We start from the raw sequence: 26,267 nt of genomic DNA on the forward strand, positions 1-26,267 counted from the left end.
GTTCGATCCCCGTATGGGCCAGAGACTAGAATGTATCCATGTACATCTCTAAAATACAAAATCTCTCATTCGTCAGGCAAAAACTGTCTTTATGCACTTCACTACATTATCCAGCACGATTATGCCACCAAACACAGATTAGAATGAATCCATGTGCATCTCTAACTTGCAAATCTCTCCAAGTTAGACAAATACATTCTTATCATTATGCACATCCAATATGCTCTTCACTGCATTATCGGGTGATATTATGCAACACAAAGGTATTAAGGCCTGATGGACTTTTCATCCCACTAACATTCTGAAAGAAGGAATACATCACTGGTTACCGACGACCACGTGGCCTAATGGATAAGGCGTCTGACTTCGAATCAGAAGATTGAGGGTTCGAGTCCCTTCATGGTTGGTGTACTGTGTACATGTCGAAGTTCTATGGAATTCACCATAACTTGGTACTTGTAGATGTAACGGGTTGACTTTCGGTTAAACCTGAGTTTCAAGTTCAGGCAACTGATTGATATGCATGGCTGTGACTGATTGCAGTATGATTGTTTCCAGTTAATCAAACCTTTTTTAGTTTGTGCCAAATAAAATGGAGGGTATTGAGCTCCATCACTATGATATACTTCAAAGCGGACCTTTGGCCTTGAAGAAACGGGAATGCACTGGATGCTTTGAATTTGCCAAAGTCAAGAAAGCACTCAGACTGCACAATTAAACCCCCTGAGCCACTTTGCAAACAGTTAGTTGCACAGAATTATGGGAAAAGCAGGCCTGTTAGCTCAGCTGGTCAGAGCGTGGTGCTAATAACGCCAAGGTCACGGGTTCGATCCCCGTATGGGCCACATACTACAGTTTAAAATGTATCCATGTGCATCTCTAACATGCAAAATCACTTTTGTCAGGCAAAAACTGTCTTTATGCACATCCAATATGTTCTTCACCACAGTATCCAGCACGATTATGCCACCCAACAGCCATAAGGCCTGACGGACATTTATGAGGACTACCATTCTGACAGAGAATGTACAACACTCTAAGGACCGCGTGGCCCAATGGATAAGGCGCCTGACTACGAATCAGGAGATTGAGGGTTCGAGTCCCTTCGTGGTCGTCAATCCGTGAAACTGTCAAACTTACCTGAAATGCACTGGGTGCTATGACTTTGCCAAAATCAAGAAAACACTCAGGATCCATGCTGAAACCCTCTGAGCCACTTTTCAAACAGTTAGTTGCAACAACTCATTCAGTAAGCAGGCCTGTTAGCTCAGCTGCTCAGAGCATAGTGCTAATAACACCAAGGTTGCGTGTTCGATCCCCGTATGGGCCAGAGACTAGAATGTATCCATGTACATCTCTAAAATACAAAATCTCTCTTTCGTCAGGCAAAAACTGTCTTTATGCACTTCACTACATTATCCAGCACGATTATGCCACCAAACACAGATTAGAATGAATCCATGTGCATCTCTAATTTGCAAATCTCTCCAAGTTAGACAAATACATTCTTATCTTTATGCACATCCAATATGCTCTTCACTGCATTATCGGGTGATATTATGCAACACAAAGGTATTAAGGCCTGATGGACTTTTCATCCCACTAACATTCTGAAAGAAGGAATACATCACTGGTTACCGACGACCACGTGGCCTAATGGATAAGGCGTCTGACTTCGAATCAGAAGATTGAGGGTTCGAGTCCCTTCGTGGTTGGTGTACTGTGTACATGTCGAAGTTCTATGGAATTCACCATAACTTGGTACTTGTAGATGTAACGGGTAGACTTTCGGTTAAACCTGAGTTTCAAGTTCAGGCAACTGATTGATGTGCATGGCTGTGACTGATTGCAGTATGATTGTTTCCAGTTAATCAAACCTTTTTTAGTTTGTGCCAAATAAAATGGAGGGTATTGAGCTCCATCACTATGATATACTTCAAAGCGGACCTTTGGCCTTGAAGAAACGGGAATGCACTGGATGCTTTGAATTTGCCAAAGTCAAGAAAGCACTCAGACTGCACAATTAAACCCCCTGAGCCACTTTGCAAACAGTTAGTTGCACAGAATTATGGGAAAAGCAGGCCTGTTAGCTCAGCTGGTCAGAGCGTGGTGCTAATAACGCCAAGGTCACGGGTTCGATCCCCGTATGGGCCACATACTACAGTTTAAAATGTATCCATGTGCATCTCTAACATGCAAAATCACTTTTGTCAGGCAAAAACTGTCTTTATGCACATCCAATATGTTCTTCACCACAGTATCCAGCATGATTATGCCACCAAACAGCCATAAGGCCTGACGGACATTTATGAGGACTACCATTCTGACAGAGAATATACAACACTCTAAGGACCGCGTGGCCCAATGGATAAGGCGCCTGACTACGAATCAGGAGATTGAGGGTTCGAGTCCCTTCGTGGTCGTCAATCCGTGAAACTGTCAAACTTACCTGAAATGCACTGGTTGCTATGACTTTGCCAAAATCAAGAAAACACTCAGGATCCATGCTGAAACCCTCTGAGCCACTTTACAAACAGTTAGTTGCAACAACTCATTCAGTAAGCAGGCCTGTTAGCTCAGCTGGTCAGAGCGTGGTGCTAATAACGCCAAGGTTGCGGGTTCGATCCCCGTATGGGCCAGAGACTAGAATGTATCCATGTACATCTCTAAAATACAAAATCTCTCATTCGTCAGGCAAAAACTGTCTTTATGCACTTCACTACATTATCCAGCACGATTATGCCACCAAACACAGATTAGAATGAATCCATGTGCATCTCTAACTTGCAAATCTCTCCAAGTTAGACAAATACATTCTTATCATTATGCACATCCAATATGCTCTTCACTGCATTATCGGGTGATATTATGCAACACAAAGGTATTAAGGCCTGATGGACTTTTCATCCCACTAACATTCTGAAAGAAGGAATACATCACTGGTTACCGACGACCACGTGGCCTAATGGATAAGGCGTCTGACTTCGAATCAGAAGATTGAGGGTTCGAGTCCCTTCGTGGTTGGTGTACTGTGTACATGTCGAAGTTCTATGGAATTCACCATAACTTGGTACTTGTAGATGTAACGGGTTGACTTTCGGTTAAACCTGAGTTTCAAGTTCAGGCAACTGATTGATATGCATGGCTGTGACTGATTGCAGTATGATTGTTTCCAGTTAATCAAACCTTTTTTAGTTTGTGCCAAATAAAATGGAGGGTATTGAGCTCCATCACTATGATATACTTCAAAGCGGACCTTTGGCCTTGAAGAAACGGGAATGCACTGGATGCTTTGAATTTGCCAAAGTCAAGAAAGCACTCAGACTGCACAATTAAACCCCCTGAGCCACTTTGCAAACAGTTAGTTGCACAGAATTATGGGAAAAGCAGGCCTGTTAGCTCAGCTGGTCAGAGCGTGGTGCTAATAACGCCAAGGTCACGGGTTCGATCCCCGTATGGGCCACATACTACAGTTTAAAATGTATCCATGTGCATCTCTAACATGCAAAATCACTTTTGTCAGGCAAAAACTGTCTTTATGCACATCCAATATGTTCTTCACCACAGTATCCAGCACGATTATGCCACCAAACAGCCATAAGGCCTGACGGACATTTATGAGGACTACCATTCTGACAGAGAATGTACAACACTCTAAGGACCGCGTGGCCCAATGGATAAGGCGCCTGACTACGAATCAGGAGATTGAGGGTTCGAGTCCCTTCGTGGTCGTCAATCCGTGAAACTGTCAAACTTACCTGAAATGCACTGGGTGCTATGACTTTGCCAAAATCAAGAAAACACTCAGGATCCATGCTGAAACCCTCTGAGCCACTTTTCAAACAGTTAGTTGCAACAACTCATTCAGTAAGCAGGCCTGTTAGCTCAGCTGCTCAGAGCATAGTGCTAATAACACCAAGGTTGCGTGTTCGATCCCCGTATGGGCCAGAGACTAGAATGTATCCATGTACATCTCTAAAATACAAAATCTCTCTTTCGTCAGGCAAAAACTGTCTTTATGCACTTCACTACATTATCCAGCACGATTATGCCACCAAACACAGATTAGAATGAATCCATGTGCATCTCTAATTTGCAAATCTCTCCAAGTTAGACAAATACATTCTTATCTTTATGCACATCCAATATGCTCTTCACTGCATTATCGGGTGATATTATGCAACACAAAGGTATTAAGGCTTGATGGACTTTTCATCCCACTAACATTCTGAAAGAAGGAATACATCACTGGTTACCGACGACCACGTGGCCTAATGGATAAGGCGTCTGACTTCGAATCAGAAGATTGAGGGTTCGAGTCCCTTCGTGGTTGGTGTACTGTGTACATGTCGAAGTTCTATGGAATTCACCATAACTTGGTACTTGTAGATGTAACGGGTTGACTTTCGGTTAAACCTGAGTTTCAAGTTCAGGCAACTGATTGATATGCATGGCTCTGACTGATTGCAGTATGATTGTTTCCAGTTAATCAACCTTTTTTAATTTGTGCCAAATAAAATGGAGGGTATTGAGCTCCATCACTATGATATACTTCAAAGCGGACCTTTGGCCATGAAGAAACGGGAATGCACTGGATGCTTTGAATTTGCCAGTCAAGAAAGCACTCAGACTGCACAATTAAACCCCCTGAGCCACTTTGCAAACAGTTAGTTGCACAGAATTATGGGAAAAGCAGGCCTGTTAGCTCAGCTGGTCAGAGCGTGGTGCTAATAACGCCAAGGTCACGGGTTCGATCCCCGTATGGGCCACATACTACAGTTTAAAATGTGTCCATGTGCAACTCTAACATGCAAAATCACTTTTGTCAGGCAAAAACTGTCTTTATGCACATCCAATATGTTCTTCACCACAGTATCCAGCACGATTATGCCACCAAACAGCCATAAGGCCTGACGGACATTTATGAGGACTACCATTCTGACAAAGAATGTACAACACTCTAAGGACCGCGTGGCCCAATGGATAAGGCGCCTGACTACGAATCAGGAGATTGAGGGTTCGAGTCCCTTCGTGGTCGTCAATCCGTGAAACTGTCAAACTTACCTGAAATGCACTGGGTGCTATGACTTTGCCAAAATCAAGAAAACACTCAGGATCCATGCTGAAACCCTCTGAGCCACTTTTCAAACAGTTAGTTGCAACAACTCATTCAGTAAGCAGGCCTGTTAGCTCAGCTGCTCAGAGCATAGTGCTAATAACACCAAGGTTGCGTGTTCGATCCCCGTATGGGCCAGAGACTAGAATGTATCCATGTACATCTCTAAAATACAAAATCTCTCTTTCGTCAGGCAAAAACTGTCTTTATGCACTTCACTACATTATCCAGCACGATTATGCCACCAAACACAGATTAGAATGAATCCATGTGCATCTCTAATTTGCAAATCTCTCCAAGTTAGACAAATACATTCTTATCTTTATGCACATCCAATATGCTCTTCACTGCATTATCGGGTGATATTATGCAACACAAAGGTATTAAGGCCTGATGGACTTTTCATCCCACTAACATTCTGAAAGAAGGAATACATCACTGGTTACCGACGACCACGTGGCCTAATGGATAAGGCGTCTGACTTCGAATCAGAAGATTGAGGGTTCGAGTCCCTTCGTGGTTGGTGTACTGTGTACATGTCGAAGTTCTATGGAATTCACCATAACTTGGTACTTGTAGATGTAACGGGTTGACTTTCGGTTAAACCTGAGTTTCAAGTTCAGGCAACTGATTGATATGCATGGCTCTGACTGATTGCAGTATGATTGTTTCCAGTTAATCAACCTTTTTTAATTTGTGCCAAATAAAATGGAGGGTATTGAGCTCCATCACTATGATATACTTCAAAGCGGACCTTTGGCCATGAAGAAACGGGAATGCACTGGATGCTTTGAATTTGCCAGTCAAGAAAGCACTCAGACTGCACAATTAAACCCCCTGAGCCACTTTGCAAACAGTTAGTTGCACAGAATTATGGGAAAAGCAGGCCTGTTAGCTCAGCTGGTCAGAGCGTGGTGCTAATAACGCCAAGGTCACGGGTTCGATCCCCGTATGGGCCACATACTACAGTTTAAAATGTATCCATGTGCAACTCTAACATGCAAAATCACTTTTGTCAGGCAAAAACTGTCTTTATGCACATCCAATATGTTCTTCACCACAGTATCCAGCACGATTATGCCACCAAACAGCCATAAGGCCTGACGGACATTTATGAGGACTACCATTCTGACAGAGAATGTACAACACTCTAAGGACCGCGTGGCCCAATGGATAAGGCGCCTGACTACGAATCAGGAGATTGAGGGTTCGAGTCCCTTCGTGGTCGTCAATCCGTGAAACTGTCAAACTTACCTGAAATGCACTGGGTGCTATGACTTTGCCAAAATCAAGAAAACACTCAGGATCCATGCTGAAACCCTCTGAGCCACTTTTCAAACAGTTAGTTGCAACAACTCATTCAGTAAGCAGGCCTGTTAGCTCAGCTGCTCAGAGCATAGTGCTAATAACACCAAGGTTGCGTGTTCGATCCCCGTATGGGCCAGAGACTAGAATGTATCCATGTACATCTCTAAAATACAAAATCTCTCTTTCGTAAGGCAAAAACTGTCTTTATGCACTTCACTACATTATCCAGCACGATTATGCCACCAAACACAGATTAGAATGAATCCATGTGCATCTCTAATTTGCAAATCTCTCCAAGTTAGACAAATACATTCTTATCTTTATGCACATCCAATATGCTCTTCACTGCATTATCGGGTGATATTATGCAACACAAAGGTATTAAGGCCTGATGGACTTTTCATCCCACTAACATTCTGAAAGAAGGAATACATCACTGGTTACCGACGACCACGTGGCCTAATGGATAAGGCGTCTGACTTCGAATCAGAAGATTGAGGGTTCGAGTCCCTTCGTGGTTGGTGTACTGTGTACATGTCGAAGTTCTATGGAATTCACCATAACTTGGTACTTGTAGATGTAACGGGTTGACTTTCGGTTAAACCTGAGTTTCAAGTTCAGGCAACTGATTGATATGCATGGCTGTGACTGATTGCAGTATGATTGTTTCCAGTTAATCAAACCTTTTTTTAGTTTGTGCCAAATAAAATGGAGGGTATTGAGCTCCATCACTATGATATACTTCAAAGCGGACCTTTGGCCTTGAAGAAACGGGAATGCACTGGATGCTTTGAATTTGCCAAAGTCAAGAAAGCACTCAGACTGCACAATTAAACCCCCTGAGCCACTTTGCAAACAGTTAGTTGCACAGAATTATGGGAAAAGCAGGCCTGTTAGCTCAGCTGGTCAGAGCGTGGTGCTAATAACGCCAAGGTCACGGGTTCGATCCCCGTATGGGCCACATACTACAGTTTAAAATGTATCCATGTGCATCTCTAACATGCAAAATCACTTTTGTCAGGCAAAAACTGTCTTTATGCACATCCAATATGTTCTTCACCACAGTATCCAGCACGATTATGCCACCAAACAGCCATAAGGCCTGACGGACATTTATGAGGACTACCATTCTGACAGAGAATGTACAACACTCTAAGGACCGCGTGGCCCAATGGATAAGGCGCCTGACTACGAATCAGGAGATTGAGGGTTCGAGTCCCTTCGTGGTCGTCAATCCGTGAAACTGTCAAACTTACCTGAAATGCACTGGGTGCTATGACTTTGCCAAAATCAAGAAAACACTCAGGATCCATGCTGAAACCCTCTGAGCCACTTTTCAAACAGTTAGTTGCAACAACTCATTCAGTAAGCAGGCCTGTTAGCTCAGCTGCTCAGAGCATAGTGCTAATAACACCAAGGTTGCGTGTTCGATCCCCGTATGGGCCAGAGACTAGAATGTATCCATGTACATCTCTAAAATACAAAATCTCTCTTTCGTCAGGCAAAAACTGTCTTTATGCACTTCACTACATTATCCAGCACGATTATGCCACCAAACACAGATTAGAATGAATCCATGTGCATCTCTAATTTGCAAATCTCTCCAAGTTAGACAAATACATTCTTATCTTTATGCACATCCAATATGCTCTTCACTGCATTATCGGGTGATATTATGCAACACAAAGGTATTAAGGCCTGATGGACTTTTCATCCCACTAACATTCTGAAAGAAGGAATACATCACTGGTTACCGACGACCACGTGGCCTAATGGATAAGGCGTCTGACTTCGAATCAGAAGATTGAGGGTTCGAGTCCCTTCGTGGTTGGTGTACTGTGTACATGTCGAAGTTCTATGGAATTCACCATAACTTGGTACTTGTAGATGTAACGGGTTGACTTTCGGTTAAACCTGAGTTTCAAGTTCAGGCAACTGATTGATATGCATGGCTGTGACTGATTGCAGTATGATTGTTTCCAGTTAATCAAACCTTTTTTAGTTTGTGCCAAATAAAATGGAGGGTATTGAGCTCCATCACTATGATATACTTCAAAGCGGACCTTTGGCCTTGAAGAAACGGGAATGCACTGGATGCTTTGAATTTGCCAAAGTCAAGAAAGCACTCAGGCTTCGTACACACCTTTCGGACACACAGATCTGTCCGACCGACCACTGATTACATTTTTATGATTTGATGCCTCCATGTCCCACAATGCTTTGCGCGATTTGGGCGGTGCTACGACACGCGGAAATAGATGCACATATGTTCAGTGTAGTTTTCTTGACTGCAGCAGCAGCTAGCGATAGTTTGTCGAGGCCGTTTTTCACACTCAAAGTTCACTTAGAAGGTCCGGATCAAGGACCAAGGACCACATATTTGCATTTTGATTTTGGTCCGTTTGGTGTTCACACTGGACTGTAAAGCGTACCAAATATGTAAACAAATGACACGTGGACACGTTAAGCGAACCAAATAGTGAAAAGAAAGAAAAGAGGTCATTTTACGAGGGAAAAATAACATGAGGGGGTGCGGGAAATCACTGTCTACATTTTTTGGGCGCAACCTTCAGTCACACAGAGAGAAGAGAACAGCAACATGAATCATGATTGCAGCAACAACTTGAAATTGCATTAATTCTTAATAATTTTATTAGCCAAATAAGACAACAGATGAACAGAGGAACAGGTGTTTGAACAATAATGTGCTTGCTGCGGCTGCATACAATTCACCGGAGACGTATAGCCTACAACAAAGTATCCCCGAATCCCGATAAAAAGGACTTTTCTTCCATGTGTGCACCTCCGCTGCAGTTGACCTATATCACGTCTTTTGCTATAGTGATGTAATTAATTAATCATTTAGGACCACCTGTGTAGCTTATTTAACATTTGCTCCATTGGCTCTTTATGCGTGCGGCCGTGCGCTAGAGCGAGACAGGATGATTTTAAATATTTCTCTGTCTGCGTCTCTCCCATAGAGCTATAAAATATATCGGGTCTCTCCCCCCACATGTGCGCGCGTCATAACTTTTCGTGGTGGCGGCGGCGCATGCTTAAAATAAACAGATCTACAAGCTTACATCGTGTACCATACCGTAAGTACCATTCGTGTCGATAACTTGTACATCTGTTATATTTGCGCATGTGAACCTCGTACGCTGCCATTACATTTCTACTCTAGGCTACTCATAGACATATATGCGTCTAGGCCTACTATTAAAATCAATAGTGATCCCCGTAAAAAATACATGCTTTTAGAACTAATTATTAATGCAGCCTCACAACTGCCGAGGCCCGACGGCTATTTTGGCTATCGTCCTGTATTTCTGGACTCACTCACTGGAGACAGCCGTGCGCAACTTGGACTCTCCAAGTTACGCACGGACGTAGCCAAAAGAAGACATACAAACAAGCGATATAATAGTCTGTGTCACGTAACTCAGAAGACTACAGCCTAAACCCCACCCAGTGCTGTCAAGAACGGAAGTTCTCTCCTATTAGTTGGCGGTTAAAAACCACCCTTCTGTCCGATCTGAAGTCCCACCCTGTTCGTTGGCTGTTTTGACTACAAGGTGTCCGATGTGTTTGTTGTGCCCTCCGCCCCCACATCGGACAGGTTTGTCCGATCAAACGACGTGACTCCCATTGAAAATGAATTGGAGCAGCAATCAAATAGCAATCAGGCATCGCACACGGACCAAACATTTGTTCTTTAGGTGTGTACGCAGCCTCAGACTGCACAATTAAACCCCCTGAGCCACTTTGCAAACAGTTAGTTGCACAGAATTATGGGAAAAGCAGGCCTGTTAGCTCAGCTGGTCAGAGCGTGGTGCTAATAACGCCAAGGTCACGGGTTCGATCCCCGTATGGGCCACATACTACAGTTTAAAATGTATCCATGTGCATCTCTAACATGCAAAATCACTTTTGTCAGGCAAAAACTGTCTTTATGCACATCCAATATGTTCTTCACCACAGTATCCAGCACGATTATGCCACCAAACAGCCATAAGGCCTGACGGACATTTATGAGGACTACCATTCTGACAGAGAATGTACAACACTCTAAGGACCGCGTGGCCCAATGGATAAGGCGCCTGACTACGAATCAGGAGATTGAGGGTTCGAGTCCCTTCGTGGTCGTCAATCCGTGAAACTGTCAAACTTACCTGAAATGCACTGGGTGCTATGACTTTGCCAAAATCAAGAAAACACTCAGGATCCATGCTGAAACCCTCTGAGCCACTTTTCAAACAGTTAGTTGCAACAACTCATTCAGTAAGCAGGCCTGTTAGCTCAGCTGCTCAGAGCATAGTGCTAATAACACCAAGGTTGCGTGTTCGATCCCCGTATGGGCCAGAGACTAGAATGTATCCATGTACATCTCTAAAATACAAAATCTCTCTTTCGTCAGGCAAAAACTGTCTTTATGCACTTCACTACATTATCCAGCACGATTATGCCACCAAACACAGATTAGAATGAATCCATGTGCATCTCTAATTTGCAAATCTCTCCAAGTTAGACAAATACATTCTTATCTTTATGCACATCCAATATGCTCTTCACTGCATTATCGGGTGATATTATGCAACACAAAGGTATTAAGGCCTGATGGACTTTTCATCCCACTAACATTCTGAAAGAAGGAATACATCACTGGTTACCGACGACCACGTGGCCTAATGGATAAGGCGTCTGACTTCGAATCAGAAGATTGAGGGTTCGAGTCCCTTCGTGGTTGGTGTACTGTGTACATGTCGAAGTTCTATGGAATTCACCATAACTTGGTACTTGTAGATGTAACGGGTTGACTTTCGGTTAAACCTGAGTTTCAAGTTCAGGCAACTGATTGATATGCATGGCTCTGACTGATTGCAGTATGATTGTTTCCAGTTAATCAACCTTTTTGAATTTGTGCCAAATAAAATGGAGGGTATTGAGCTCCATCACTATGATATACTTCAAAGCGGACCTTTGGCCATGAAGAAACGGGAATGCACTGGATGCTTTGAATTTGCCAGTCAAGAAAGCACTCAGACTGCACAATTAAACCCCCTGAGCCACTTTGCAAACAGTTAGTTGCACAGAATTATGGGAAAAGCAGGCCTGTTAGCTCAGCTGGTCAGAGCGTGGTGCTAATAACGCCAAGGTCACGGGTTCGATCCCCGTATGGGCCACATACTACAGTTTAAAATGTATCCATGTGCAACTCTAACATGCAAAATCACTTTTGTCAGGCAAAAACTGTCTTTATGCACATCCAATATGTTCTTCACCACAGTATCCAGCACGATTATGCCACCAAACAGCCATAAGGCCTGACGGACATTTATGAGGACTACCATTCTGACAGAGAATGTACAACACTCTAAGGACCGCGTGGCCCAATGGATAAGGCGCCTGACTACGAATCAGGAGATTGAGGGTTCGAGTCCCTTCGTGGTCGTCAATCCGTGAAACTGTCAAACTTACCTGAAATGCACTGGGTGCTATGACTTTGCCAAAATCAAGAAAACACTCAGGATCCATGCTGAAACCCTCTGAGCCACTTTTCAAACAGTTAGTTGCAACAACTCATTCAGTAAGCAGGCCTGTTAGCTCAGCTGCTCAGAGCATAGTGCTAATAACACCAAGGTTGCGTGTTCGATCCCCGTATGGGCCAGAGACTAGAATGTATCCATGTACATCTCTAAAATACAAAATCTCTCTTTCGTAAGGCAAAAACTGTCTTTATGCACTTCACTACATTATCCAGCACGATTATGCCACCAAACACAGATTAGAATGAATCCATGTGCATCTCTAATTTGCAAATCTCTCCAAGTTAGACAAATACATTCTTATCTTTATGCACATCCAATATGCTCTTCACTGCATTATCGGGTGATATTATGCAACACAAAGGTATTAAGGCCTGATGGACTTTTCATCCCACTAACATTCTGAAAGAAGGAATACATCACTGGTTACCGACGACCACGTGGCCTAATGGATAAGGCGTCTGACTTCGAATCAGAAGATTGAGGGTTCGAGTCCCTTCGTGGTTGGTGTACTGTGTACATGTCGAAGTTCTATGGAATTCACCATAACTTGGTACTTGTAGATGTAACGGGTTGACTTTCGGTTAAACCTGAGTTTCAAGTTCAGGCAACTGAATGATATGCATGGCTGTGACTGATTGCAGTATGATTGTTTCCAGTTAATCAAACCTTTTTTAGTTTGTGCCAAATAAAATGGAGGGTATTGAGCTCCATCACTATGATATACTTCAAAGCGGACCTTTGGCCTTGAAGAAACGGGAATGCACTGGATGCTTTGAATTTGCCAAAGTCAAGAAAGCACTCAGACTGCACAATTAAACCCCCTGAGCCACTTTGCAAACAGTTAGTTGCACAGAATTATGGGAAAAGCAGGCCTGTTAGCTCAGCTGGTCAGAGCGTGGTGCTAATAACGCCAAGGTCACGGGTTCGATCCCCGTATGGGCCACATACTACAGTTTAAAATGTATCCATGTGCATCTCTAACATGCAAAATCACTTTTGTCAGGCAAAAACTGTCTTTATGCACATCCAATATGTTCTTCACCACAGTATCCAGCACGATTATGCCACCCAACAGCCATAAGGCCTGACGGACATTTATGAGGACTACCATTCTGACAGAGAATGTACAACACTCTAAGGACCGCGTGGCCCAATGGATAAGGCGCCTGACTACGAATCAGGAGATTGAGGGTTCGAGTCCCTTCGTGGTCGTCAATCCGTGAAACTGTCAAACTTACCTGAAATGCACTGGGTGCTATGACTTTGCCAAAATCAAGAAAACACTCAGGATCCATGCTGAAACCCTCTGAGCCACTTTTCAAACAGTTAGTTGCAACAACTCATTCAGTAAGCAGGCCTGTTAGCTCAGCTGCTCAGAGCATAGTGCTAATAACACCAAGGTTGCGTGTTCGATCCCCGTATGGGCCAGAGACTAGAATGTATCCATGTACATCTCTAAAATACAAAATCTCTCTTTCGTCAGGCAAAAACTGTCTTTATGCACTTCACTACATTATCCAGCACGATTATGCCACCAAACACAGATTAGAATGAATCCATGTGCATCTCTAATTTGCAAATCTCTCCAAGTTAGACAAATACATTCTTATCTTTATGCACATCCAATATGCTCTTCACTGCATTATCGGGTGATATTATGCAACACAAAGGTATTAAGGCCTGATGGACTTTTCATCCCACTAACATTCTGAAAGAAGGAATACATCACTGGTTACCGACGACCACGTGGCCTAATGGATAAGGCGTCTGACTTCGAATCAGAAGATTGAGGGTTCGAGTCCCTTCGTGGTTGGTGTACTGTGTACATGTCGAAGTTCTATGGAATTCACCATAACTTGGTACTTGTAGATGTAACGGGTTGACTTTCGGTTAAACCTGAGTTTCAAGTTCAGGCAACTGATTGATATGCATGGCTCTGACTGATGGCAGTATGATTGTTTCCAGTTAATCAACCTTTTTTAATTTGTGCCAAATAAAATGGAGGGTATTGAGCTCCATCACTATGATATACTTCAAAGCGGACCTTTGGCCATGAAGAAACGGGAATGCACTGGATGCTTTGAATTTGCCAGTCAAGAAAGCACTCAGACTGCACAATTAAACCCCCTGAGCCACTTTGCAAACAGTTAGTTGCACAGAATTATGGGAAAAGCAGGCCTGTTAGCTCAGCTGGTCAGAGCGTGGTGCTAATAACGCCAAGGTCACGGGTTCGATCCCTGTATGGGCCACATACTACAGTTTAAAATGTATCCATGTGCAACTCTAACATGCAAAATCACTTTTGTCAGGCAAAAACTGTCTTTATGCACATCCAATATGTTCTTCACCACAGTATCCAGCACGATTATGCCACCAAACAGCCATAAGGCCTGACGGACATTTATGAGGACTACCATTCTGACAGAGAATGTACAACACTCTAAGGACCGCGTGGCCCAATGGATAAGGCGCCTGACTACGAATCAGGAGATTGAGGGTTCGAGTCCCTTCGTGGTCGTCAATCCGTGAAACTGTCAAACTTACCTGAAATGCACTGGGTGCTATGACTTTGCCAAAATCAAGAAAACACTCAGGATCCATGCTGAAACCCTCTGAGCCACTTTTCAAACAGTTAGTTGCAACAACTCATTCAGTAAGCAGGCCTGTTAGCTCAGCTGCTCAGAGCATAGTGCTAATAACACCAAGGTTGCGTGTTCGATCCCCGTATGGGCCAGAGACTAGAATGTATCCATGTACATCTCTAAAATACAAAATCTCTCTTTCGTCAGGCAAAAACTGTCTTTATGCACTTCACTACATTATCCAGCACGATTATGCCACCAAACACAGATTAGAATGAATCCATGTGCATCTCTAATTTGCAAATCTCTCCAAGTTAGACAAATACATTCTTATCTTTATGCACATCCAATATGCTCTTCACTGCATTATCGGGTGATATTATGCAACACAAAGGTATTAAGGCCTGATGGACTTTTCATCCCACTAACATTCTGAAAGAAGGAATACATCACTGGTTACCGACGACCACGTGGCCTAATGGATAAGGCGTCTGACTTCGAATCAGAAGATTGAGGGTTCGAGTCCCTTCGTGGTTGGTGTACTGTGTACATGTCGAAGTTCTATGGAATTCACCATAACTTGGTACTTGTAGATGTAACGGGTTGACTTTCGGTTAAACCTGAGTTTCAAGTTCAGGCAACTGATTGATATGCATGGCTCTGACTGATTGCAGTATGATTGTTTCCAGTTAATCAACCTTTTTTAATTTGTGCCAAATAAAATGGAGGGTATTGAGCTCCATCACTATGATATACTTCAAAGCGGACCTTTGGCCATGAAGAAACGGGAATGCACTGGATGCTTTGAATTTGCCAGTCAAGAAAGCACTCAGTCTGCACAATTAAACCCCCTGAGCCACTTTGCAAACAGTTAGTTGCACAGAATTATGGGAAAAGCAGGCCTGTTAGCTCAGCTGGTCAGAGCGTGGTGCTAATAACGCCAAGGTCACGGGTTCGATCCCCGTATGGGCCACATACTACAGTTTAAAATGTATCCATGTGCAACTCTAACATGCAAAATCACTTTTGTCAGGCAAAAACTGTCTTTATGCACATCCAATATGTTCTTCACCACAGTATCCAGCACGATTATGCCACCAAACATCCATAAGGCCTGACGGACATTTATGAGGACTACCATTCTGACAGAGAATGTACAACACTCTAAGGACCGCGTGGCCCAATGGATAAGGCGCCTGACTACGAATCAGGAGATTGAGGGTTCGAGTCCCTTCGTGGTCGTCAATCCGTGAAACTGTCAAACTTACCTGAAATGCACTGGCTGCTATGACTTTGCCAAAATCAAGAAAACACTCAGGATCCATGCTGAAACCCTCTGAGCCACTTTTCAAACAGTTAGTTGCAACAACTCATTCAGTAAGCAGGCCTGTTAGCTCAGCTGCTCAGAGCATAGTGCTAATAACACCAAGGTTGCGTGTTCGATCCCCGTATGGGCCAGAGACTAGAATGTATCCATGTACATCTCTAAAATACAAAATCTCTCTTTCGTAAGGCAAAAACTGTCTTTATGCACTTCACTACATTATCCAGCACGATTATGCCACCAAACACAGATTAGAATGAATCGATGTGCATCTCTAATTTGCAAATCTCTCCAAGTTAGACAAATACATTCTTATCTTTATGCACATCCAATATGCTCTTCACTGCATTATCGGGTGATATTATGCAACACAAAGGTATTAAGGCCTGATGGACTTTTCATCCCACTAACATTCTGAAAGAAGGAATACATCACTGGTTACCGACGACCACGTGGCCTAATGGATAAGGCGTCTGACTTCGAATCAGAAGATTGAGGGTTCGAGTCCCTTCGTGGTTGGTGTACTGTGTACATGTCGAAGTTCTATGGAATTCACCATAACTTGGTACTTGTAGATGTAACGGGTTGACTTTCGGTTAAACCTGAGTTTCAAGTTCAGGCAACTGATTGATATGCATGGCTGTGACTGATTGCAGTATGATTGTTTCCAGTTAATCAAACCTTTTTTAGTTTGTGCCAAATAAAATGGAGGGTATTGAGCTCCATCACTATGATATACTTCAAAGCGGACCTTTGGCCTTGAAGAAACGGGAATGCACTGGATGCTTTGAATTTGCCAAAGTCAAGAAAGCACTCAGACTGCACAATTAAACCCCCTGAGCCACTTTGCAAACAGTTAGTTGCACAGAATTATGGGAAAAGCAGGCCTGTTAGCTCAGCTGGTCAGAGCGTGGTGCTAATAACGCCAAGGTCACGGGTTCGATCCCCGTATGGGCCACATACTACAGTTTAAAATGTATCCATGTGCATCTCTAACATGCAAAATCACTTTTGTCAGGCAAAAACTGTCTTTATGCACATCCAATATGTTCTTCACCACAGTATCCAGCACGATTATGCCACCAAACAGCCATAAGGCCTGACGGACATTTATGAGGACTACCATTCTGACAGAGAATGTACAACACTCTAAGGACCGCGTGGCCCAATGGATAAGGCGCCTGACTACGAATCAGGAGATTGAGGGTTCGAGTCCCTTCGTGGTCGTCAATCCGTGAAACTGTCAAACTTACCTGAAATGCACTGGGTGCTATGACTTTACCAAAATCAAGAAAACACTCAGGATCCATGCTGAAACCCTCTGAGCCACTTTACAAACAGTTAGTTGCAACAACTCATTCAGTAAGCAGGCCTGTTAGCTCAGCTGGTCAGAGCGTGGTGCTAATAACGCCAAGGTTGCGGGTTCGATCCCCGTATGGGCCAGAGACTAGAATGTATCCATGTACATCTCTAAAATACAAAATCTCTCATTCGTCAGGCAAAAACTGTCTTTATGCACTTCACTACATTATCCAGCACGATTATGCCACCAAACACAGATTAGAATGAATCCATGTGCATCTCTAACTTGCAAATCTCTCCAAGTTAGACAAATACATTCTTATCATTATGCACATCCAATATGCTCTTCACTGCATTATCGGGTGATATTATGCAACACAAAGGTATTAAGGCCTGATGGACTTTTCATCCCACTAACATTCTGAAAGAAGGAATACATCACTGGTTACCGACGACCACGTGGCCTAATGGATAAGGCGTCTGACTTCGAATCAGAAGATTGAGGGTTCGAGTCCCTTCGTGGTTGGTGTACTGTGTACATGTCGAAGTTCTATGCAATTCACCATAACTTGGTACTTGTAGATGTAACGGGTTGACTTTCGGTTAAACCTGAGTTTCAAGTTCAGGCAACTGATTGATATGCATGGCTGTGACTGATTGCAGTATGATTGTTTCCAGTTAATCAAACCTTTTTTAGTTTGTGCCAAATAAAATGGAGGGTATTGAGCTCCATCACTATGATATACTTCAAAGCGGACCTTTGGCCTTGAAGAAACGGGAATGCACTGGATGCTTTGAATTTGCCAAAGTCAAGAAAGCACTCAGACTGCACAATTAAACCCCCTGAGCCACTTTGCAAACAGTTAGTTGCACAGAATTATGGGAAAAGCAGGCCTTTTAGCTCAGCTGGTCAGAGCGTGGTGCTAATAACGCCAAGGTCACGGGTTCGATCCCCGTATGGGCCACATACTACAGTTTAAAATGTATCCATGTGCATCTCTAACATGCAAAATCACTTTTGTCAGGCAAAAACTGTCTTTATGCACATCCAATATGTTCTTCACCACAGTATCCAGCACGATTATGCCACCAAACAGCCATAAGGCCTGACGGACATTTATGAGGACTACCATTCTGACAGAGAATGTACAACACTCTAAGGACCGCGTGGCCCAATGGATAAGGCGCCTGACTACGAATCAGGAGATTGAGGGTTCGAGTCCCTTCGTGGTCGTCAATCCGTGAAACTGTCAAACTTACCTGAAATGCACTGGGTGCTATGACTTTGCCAAAATCAAGAAAACACTCAGGATCCATGCTGAAACCCTCTGAGCCACTTTTCAAACAGTTAGTTGCAACAACTCATTCAGTAAGCAGGCCTGTTAGCTCAGCTGGTCAGAGCGTGGTGCTAATAACGCCAAGGTTGCGGGTTCGATCCCCGTATGGGCCAGAGACTAGAATGTATCCATGTACATCTCTAAAATACAAAATCTCTCATTCGTCAGGCAAAAACTGTCTTTATGCACTTCACTACATTATCCAGCACGATTATGCCACCAAACACAGATTAGAATGAATCCATGTGCATCTCTAACTTGCAAATCTCTCCAAGTTAGACAAATACATTCTTATCATTATGCACATCCAATATGCTCTTCACTGCATTATCGGGTGATATTATGCAACACAAAGGTATTAAGGCCTGATGGACTTTTCATCCCACTAACATTCTGAAAGAAGGAATACATCACTGGTTACCGACGACCACGTGGCCTAATGGATAAGGCGTCTGACTTCGAATCAGAAGATTGAGGGTTCGAGTCCCTTCGTGGTTGGTGTACTGTGTACATGTCGAAGTTCTATGCAATTCACCATAACTTGGTACTTGTAGATGTAACGGGTTGACTTTCGGTTAAACCTGAGTTTCAAGTTCAGGCAACTGATTGATATGCATGGCTGTGACTGATTGCAGTATGATTGTTTCCAGTTAATCAAACCTTTTTTAGTTTGTGCCAAATAAAATGGAGGGTATTGAGCTCCATCACTATGATATACTTCAAAGCGGACCTTTGGCCTTGAAGAAACGGGAATGCACTGGATGCTTTGAATTTGCCAAAGTCAAGAAAGCACTCAGACTGCACAATTAAACCCCCTGAGCCACTTTGCAAACAGTTAGTTGCACAGAATTATGGGAAAAGCAGGCCTGTTAGCTCAGCTGGTCAGAGCGTGGTGCTAATAACGCCAAGGTCACGGGTTCGATCCCCGTATGGGCCACATACTACAGTTTAAAATGTATCCATGTGCATCTCTAACATGCAAAATCACTTTTGTCAGGCAAAAACTGTCTTTATGCACATCCAATATGTTCTTCACCACAGTATCCAGCACGATTATGCCACCAAACAGCCATAAGGCCTGACGGACATTTATGAGGACTACCATTCTGACAGAGAATGTACAACACTCTAAGGACCGCGTGGCCCAATGGATAAGGCGCCTGACTACGAATCAGGAGATTGAGGGTTCGAGTCCCTTCGTGGTCGTCAATCCGTGAAACTGTCAAACTTACCTGAAATGCACTGGGTGCTATGACTTTGCCAAAATCAAGAAAACACTCAGGATCCATGCTGAAACCCTCTGAGCCACTTTACAAAGAGTTAGTTGCAACAACTCATTCAGTAAGCAGGCCTGTTAGCTCAGCTGGTCAGAGCGTGGTGCTAATAACGCCAAGGTTGCGGGTTCGATCCCCGTATGGGCCAGAGACTAGAATGTATCCATGTACATCTCTAAAATACAAAATCTCTCATTCGTCAGGCAAAAACTGTCTTTATGCACTTCACTACATTATCCAGCACGATTATGCCACCAAACACAGATTAGAATGAATCCATGTGCATCTCTAACTTGCAAATCTCTCCAAGTTAGACAAATACATTCTTATCTTTATGCACATCCAATATGCTCTTCACTGCATTATCGGGTGATATTATGCAACACAAAGGTATTAAGGCCTGATGGACTTTTCATCCCACTAACATTCTGAAAGAAGGAATACATCACTGGTTGCCGACGACCACGTGGCCTAATGGATAAGGCGTCTGACTTCGAATCAGAAGATTGAGGGTTCGAGTCCCTTCGTGGTTGGTGTACTGTGTACATGTCGAAGTTCTATGGAATTCACCATAACTTGGTACTTGTAGATGTAACGGGTTGACTTTCGGTTAAACCTGAGTTTCAAGTTCAGGCAACTGATTGATATGCATGGCTGTGACTGATTGCAGTATGATTGTTTCCAGTTAATCAAACCTTTTTTAGTTTGTGCCAAATAAAATGGAGGGTATTGAGCTCCATCACTATGATATACTTCAAAGCGGACCTTTGGCCTTGAAGAAACGGGAATGCACTGGATGCTTTGAATTTGCCAAAGTCAAGAAAGCACTCAGACTGCACAATTAAACCCCCTGAGCCACTTTGCAAACAGTTAGTTGCACAGAATTATGGGAAAAGCAGGCCTGTTAGCTCAGCTGGTCAGAGCGTGGTGCTAATAACGCCAAGGTCACGGGTTCGATCCCCGTATGGGCCACATACTACAGTTTAAAATGTATCCATGTGCATCTCTAACATGCAAAATCACTTTTGTCAGGCAAAAACTGTCTTTATGCACATCCAATATGTTCTTCACCACAGTATCCAGCACGATTATGCCACCAAACAGCCATAAGGCCTGACGGACATTTATGAGGACTACCATTCTGACAGAGAATGTACAACACTCTAAGGACCGCGTGGCCCAATGGATAAGGCGCCTGTCTACGAATCAGGAGATTGAGGGTTCGAGTCCCTTCGTGGTCGTCAATCCGTGAAACTGTCAAACTTACCTGAAATGCACTGGGTGCTATGACTTTGCCAAAATCAAGAAAACACTCAGGATCCATGCTGAAACCCTCTGAGCCACTTTTCAAACAGTTAGTTGCAACAACTCATTCAGTAAGCAGGCCTGTTAGCTCAGCTGCTCAGAGCATAGTGCTAATAACACCAAGTTGCGTGTTCGATCCCCGTATGGGCCAGAGACTAGAATGTATCCATGTACATCTCTAAAATACAAAATCTCTCTTTCGTCAGGCAAAAACTGTCTTTATGCACTTCACTACATTATCCAGCACGATGATGCCACCAAACACAGATTAGAATGAATCCATGTGCATCTCTAATTTGCAAATCTCTCCAAGTTAGACAAATACATTCTTATCTTTATGCACATCCAATATGCTCTTCACTGCATTATCGGGTGATATTATGCAACACAAAGGTATTAAGGCCTGATGGACTTTTCATCCCACTAACATTCTGAAAGAAGGAATACATCACTGGTTACCGACGACCACGTGGCCTAATGGATAAGGCGTCTGACTTCGAATCAGAAGATTGAGGGTTCGAGTCCCTTCGTGGTTGGTGTACTGTGTACATGTCGAAGTTCTATGGAATTCACCATAACTTGGTACTTGTAGATGTAACGGGTTGACTTTCGGTTAAACCTGAGTTTCAAGTTCAGGCAACTGATTGATATGCATGGCTCTGACTGATTGCAGTATGATTGTTTCCAGTTAATCAACCTTTTTTAATTTGTGCCAAATAAAATGGAGGGTATTGAGCTCCATCACTATGATATACTTCAAAGCGGACCTTTGGCCATGAAGAAACGGGAATGCACTGGATGCTTTGAATTTGCCAGTCAAGAAAGCACTCAGACTGCACAATTAAACCCCCTGAGCCACTTTGCAAACAGTTAGTTGCACAGAATTATGGGAAAAGTAGGCCTGTTAGCTCAGCTGGTCAGAGCGTGGTGCTAATAACGCCAAGGTCACGGGTTCGATCCCCGTATGGGCCACATACTACAGTTTAAAATGTATCCATGTGCAACTCTAACATGCAAAATCACTTTTGTCAGGCAAAAACTGTCTTTATGCACATCCAATATGTTCTTCACCACAGTATCCAGCACGATTATGCCACCAAACAGCCATAAGGCCTGACGGACATTTATGAGGACTACCATTCTGACAGAGAATGTACAACACTCTAAGGACAGCGTGGCCCAATGGATAAGGCGCCTGACTACGAATCAGGAGATTGAGGGTTCGAGTCCCTTCGTGGTCGTCAATCCGTGAAACTGTCAAACTTACCTGAAATGCACTGGGTGCTATGACTTTGCCAAAATCAAGAAAACACTCAGGATCCATGCTGAAACCCTCTGAGCCACTTTTCAAACAGTTAGTTGCAACAACTCATTCAGTAAGCAGGCCTGTTAGCTCAGCTGCTCAGAGCATAGTGCTAATAACACCAAGGTTGCGTGTTCGATCCCCGTATGGGCCAGAGACTAGAATGTATCCATGTACATCTCTAAAATACAAAATCTCTCTTTCGTAAGGCAAAAACTGTCTTTATGCACTTCACTACATTATCCAGCACGATTATGCCACCAAACACAGATTAGAATGAATCCATGTGCATCTCTAATTTGCAAATCTCTCCAAGTTAGACAAATACATTCTTATCTTTATGCACATCCAATATGCTCTTCACTCCATTATCGGGTGATATTATGCAACACAAAGGTATTAAGGCCTGATGGACTTTTCATCCCACTAACATTATGAAAGAAGGAATACATCACTGGTTACCGACGACCACGTGGCCTAATGGATAAGGCGTCTGACTTCGAATCAGAAGATTGAGGGTTCGAGTCCCTTCGTGGTTGGTGTACTGTGTACATGTCGAAGTTCTATGGAATTCACCATAACTTGGTACTTGTAGATGTAACGGGTTGACTTTCGGTTAAACCTGAGTTTCAAGTTCAGGCAACTGATTGATATGCATGGCTGTGACTGATTGCAGTATGATTGTTTCCAGTTAATCAAACCTTTTTTAGTTTGTGCCAAATAAAATGGAGGGTATTGAGCTCCATCACTATGATATACTTCAAAGCGGACCTTTGGCCTTGAAGAAACGGGAATGCACTGGATGCTTTGAATTTGCCAAAGTCCAGAAAGCACTCAGACTGCACAATTAAACCCCCTGAGCCACTTTGCAAACAGTTAGTTGCACAGAATTATGGGAAAAGCAGGCCTGTTAGCTCAGCTGGTCAGAGCGTGGTGCTAATAACGCCAAGGTCACGGGTTCGATCCCCGTATGGGCCACATACTACAGTTTAAAATGTATCCATGTGCATCTCTAACATGCAAAATCACTTTTGTCAGGCAAAAACTGTCTTTATGCACATCCAATATGTTCTTCACCACAGTATCCAGCACGATTATGCCACCAAACAGCCATAAGGCCTGACGGACATTTATGAGGACTACCATTCTGACAGAGAATGTACAACACTCTAAGGACCGCGTGGCCCAATGGATAAGGCGCCTGACTACGAATCAGGAGATTGAGGGTTCGAGTCCCTTTGTGGTCGTCAATCCGTGAAACTGTCAAACTTACCTGAAATGCACTGGGTGCTATGACTTTGCCAAAATCAAGAAAACACTCAGGATCCATGCTGAAACCCTCTGAGCCACTTTTCAAACAGTTAGTTGCAACAACTCATTCAGTAAGCAGGCCTGTTAGCTCAGCTGGTCAGAGCGTGGTGCTAATAACGCCAAGGTTGCGGGTTCGATCCCCGTATGGGCCAGAGACTAGAATGTATCCATGTACATCTCTAAAATACAAAATCTCTCATTCGTCAGGCAAAAACTGTCTTTATGCACTTCACTACATTATCCAGCACGATTATGCCACCAAACACAGATTAGAATGAATCCATGTGCATCTCTAATTTGCAAATCTCTCCAAGTTAGACAAATACATTCTTATCTTTATGCACATCCAATATGCTCTTCACTGCATTATCGGGTGATATTATGCAACACAAAGGTATTAAGGCCTGATGGACTTTTCATCCCACTAACATTCTGAAAGAAGGAATACATCACTGGTTACCGACGACCACGTGGCCTAATGGATAAGGCGTCTGACTTCGAATCAGAAGATTGAGGGTTCGAGTCCCTTCGTGGTTGGTGTACTGTGTACATGTCGAAGTTCTATGGAATTCACCATAACTTGGTACTTGTAGATGTAACGGGTTGACTTTCGGTTAAACCTGAGTTTCAAGTTCAGGCAACTGATTGATATGCATGGCTGTGACTGATTGCAGTATGATTGTTTCCAGTTAATCAAACCTTTTTTAGTTTGTGCCAAATAAAATGGAGGGTATTGAGCTCCATCACTATGATATACTTCAAAGCGGACCTTTGGCCTTGAAGAAACGGGAATGCACTGGATGCTTTGAATTTGCCAAAGTCAAGAAAGCACTCAGACTGCACAATTAAACCCCCTGAGCCACTTTGCAAACAGTTAGTTGCACAGAATTATGGGAAAAGCAGGCCTGTTAGCTCAGCTGGTCAGAGCGTGGTGCTAATAACGCCAAGGTCACGGGTTCGATCCCCGTATGGGCCACATACTACAGTTTAAAATGTATCCATGTGCATCTCTAACATGCAAAATCACTTTTGTCAGGCAAAAACTGTCTTTATGCACATCCAATATGTTCTTCACCACAGTATCCAGCACGATTATGCCACCAAACAGCCATAAGGCCTGACGGACATTTATGAGGACTACCATTCTGACAGAGAATATACAACACTCTAAGGACCGCGTGGCCCAATGGATAAGGCGCCTGACTACGAATCAGGAGATTGAGGGTTCGAGTCCCTTCGTGGTCGTCAATCCGTGAAACTGTCAAACTTACCTGAAATGCACTGGGTGCTATGACTTTGCCAAAATCAAGAAAACACTCAGGATCCATGCTGAAACCCTCTGAGCCACTTTACAAACAGTTAGTTGCAACAACTCATTCAGTAAGCAGGCCTGTTAGCTCAGCTGGTCAGAGCGTGGTGCTAATAACGGCAAGGTTGCGGGTTCGATCCCCGTATGGGCCAGAGACTAGAATGTATCCATGTACATCTCTAAAATACAAAATCTCTCATTCGTCAGGCAAAAACTGTCTTTATGCACTTCACTACATTATCCAGCACGATTATGCCACCAAACACAGATTAGAATGAATCCATGTGCATCTCTAACTTGCAAATCTCTCCAAGTTAGACAAATACATTCTTATCATTATGCACATCCAATATGCTCTTCAATGCATTATCGGGTGATATTATGCAACACAAAGGTATTAAGGCCTGATGGACTTTTCATCCCACTAACATTCTGAAAGAAGGAATACATCACTGGTTACCGACGACCACGTGGCCTAATGGATAAGGCGTCTGACTTCGAATCAGAAGATTGAGGGTTCGAGTCCCTTCGTGGTTGGTGTACTGTGTACATGTCGAAGTTCTATGCAATTCACCATAACTTGGTACTTGTAGATGTAACGGGTTGACTTTCGGTTAAACCTGAGTTTCAAGTTCAGGCAACTGATTGATATGCATGGCTGTGACTGATTGCAGTATGATTGTTTCCAGTTAATCAAACCTTTTTTAGTTTGTGCCAAATAAAATGGAGGGTATTGAGCTCCATCACTATGATATACTTCAAAGCGGACCTTTGGCCTTGAAGAAACGGGAATGCACTGGATGCTTTGAATTTGCCAAAGTCAAGAAAGCACTCAGACTGCACAATTAAACCCCCTGAGCCACTTTGCAAACAGTTAGTTGCACAGAATTATGGGAAAAGCAGGCCTGTTAGCTCAGCTGGTCAGAGCGTGGTGCTAATAACGCCAAGGTCACGGGTTCGATCCCCGTATGGGCCACATACTACAGTTTAAAATGTATCCATGTGCATCTCTAACATGCAAAATCACTTTTGTCAGGCAAAAACTGTCTTTATGCACATCCAATATGTTCTTCACCACAGTATCCAGCACGATTATGCCACCAAACAGCCATAAGGCCTGACGGACATTTATGAGGACTACCATTCTGACAGAGAATATACAACACTCTAAGGACCGCGTGGCCCAATGGATAAGGCGCCTGACTACGAATCAGGAGATTGAGGGTTTGAGTCCCTTCGTGGTCGTC

This window comes from Electrona antarctica, assembly GCF_951216825.1.
Source record: "Electrona antarctica genome assembly, chromosome: 15".
Lineage (NCBI taxonomy): Eukaryota > Metazoa > Chordata > Actinopteri > Myctophiformes > Myctophidae > Electrona > Electrona antarctica.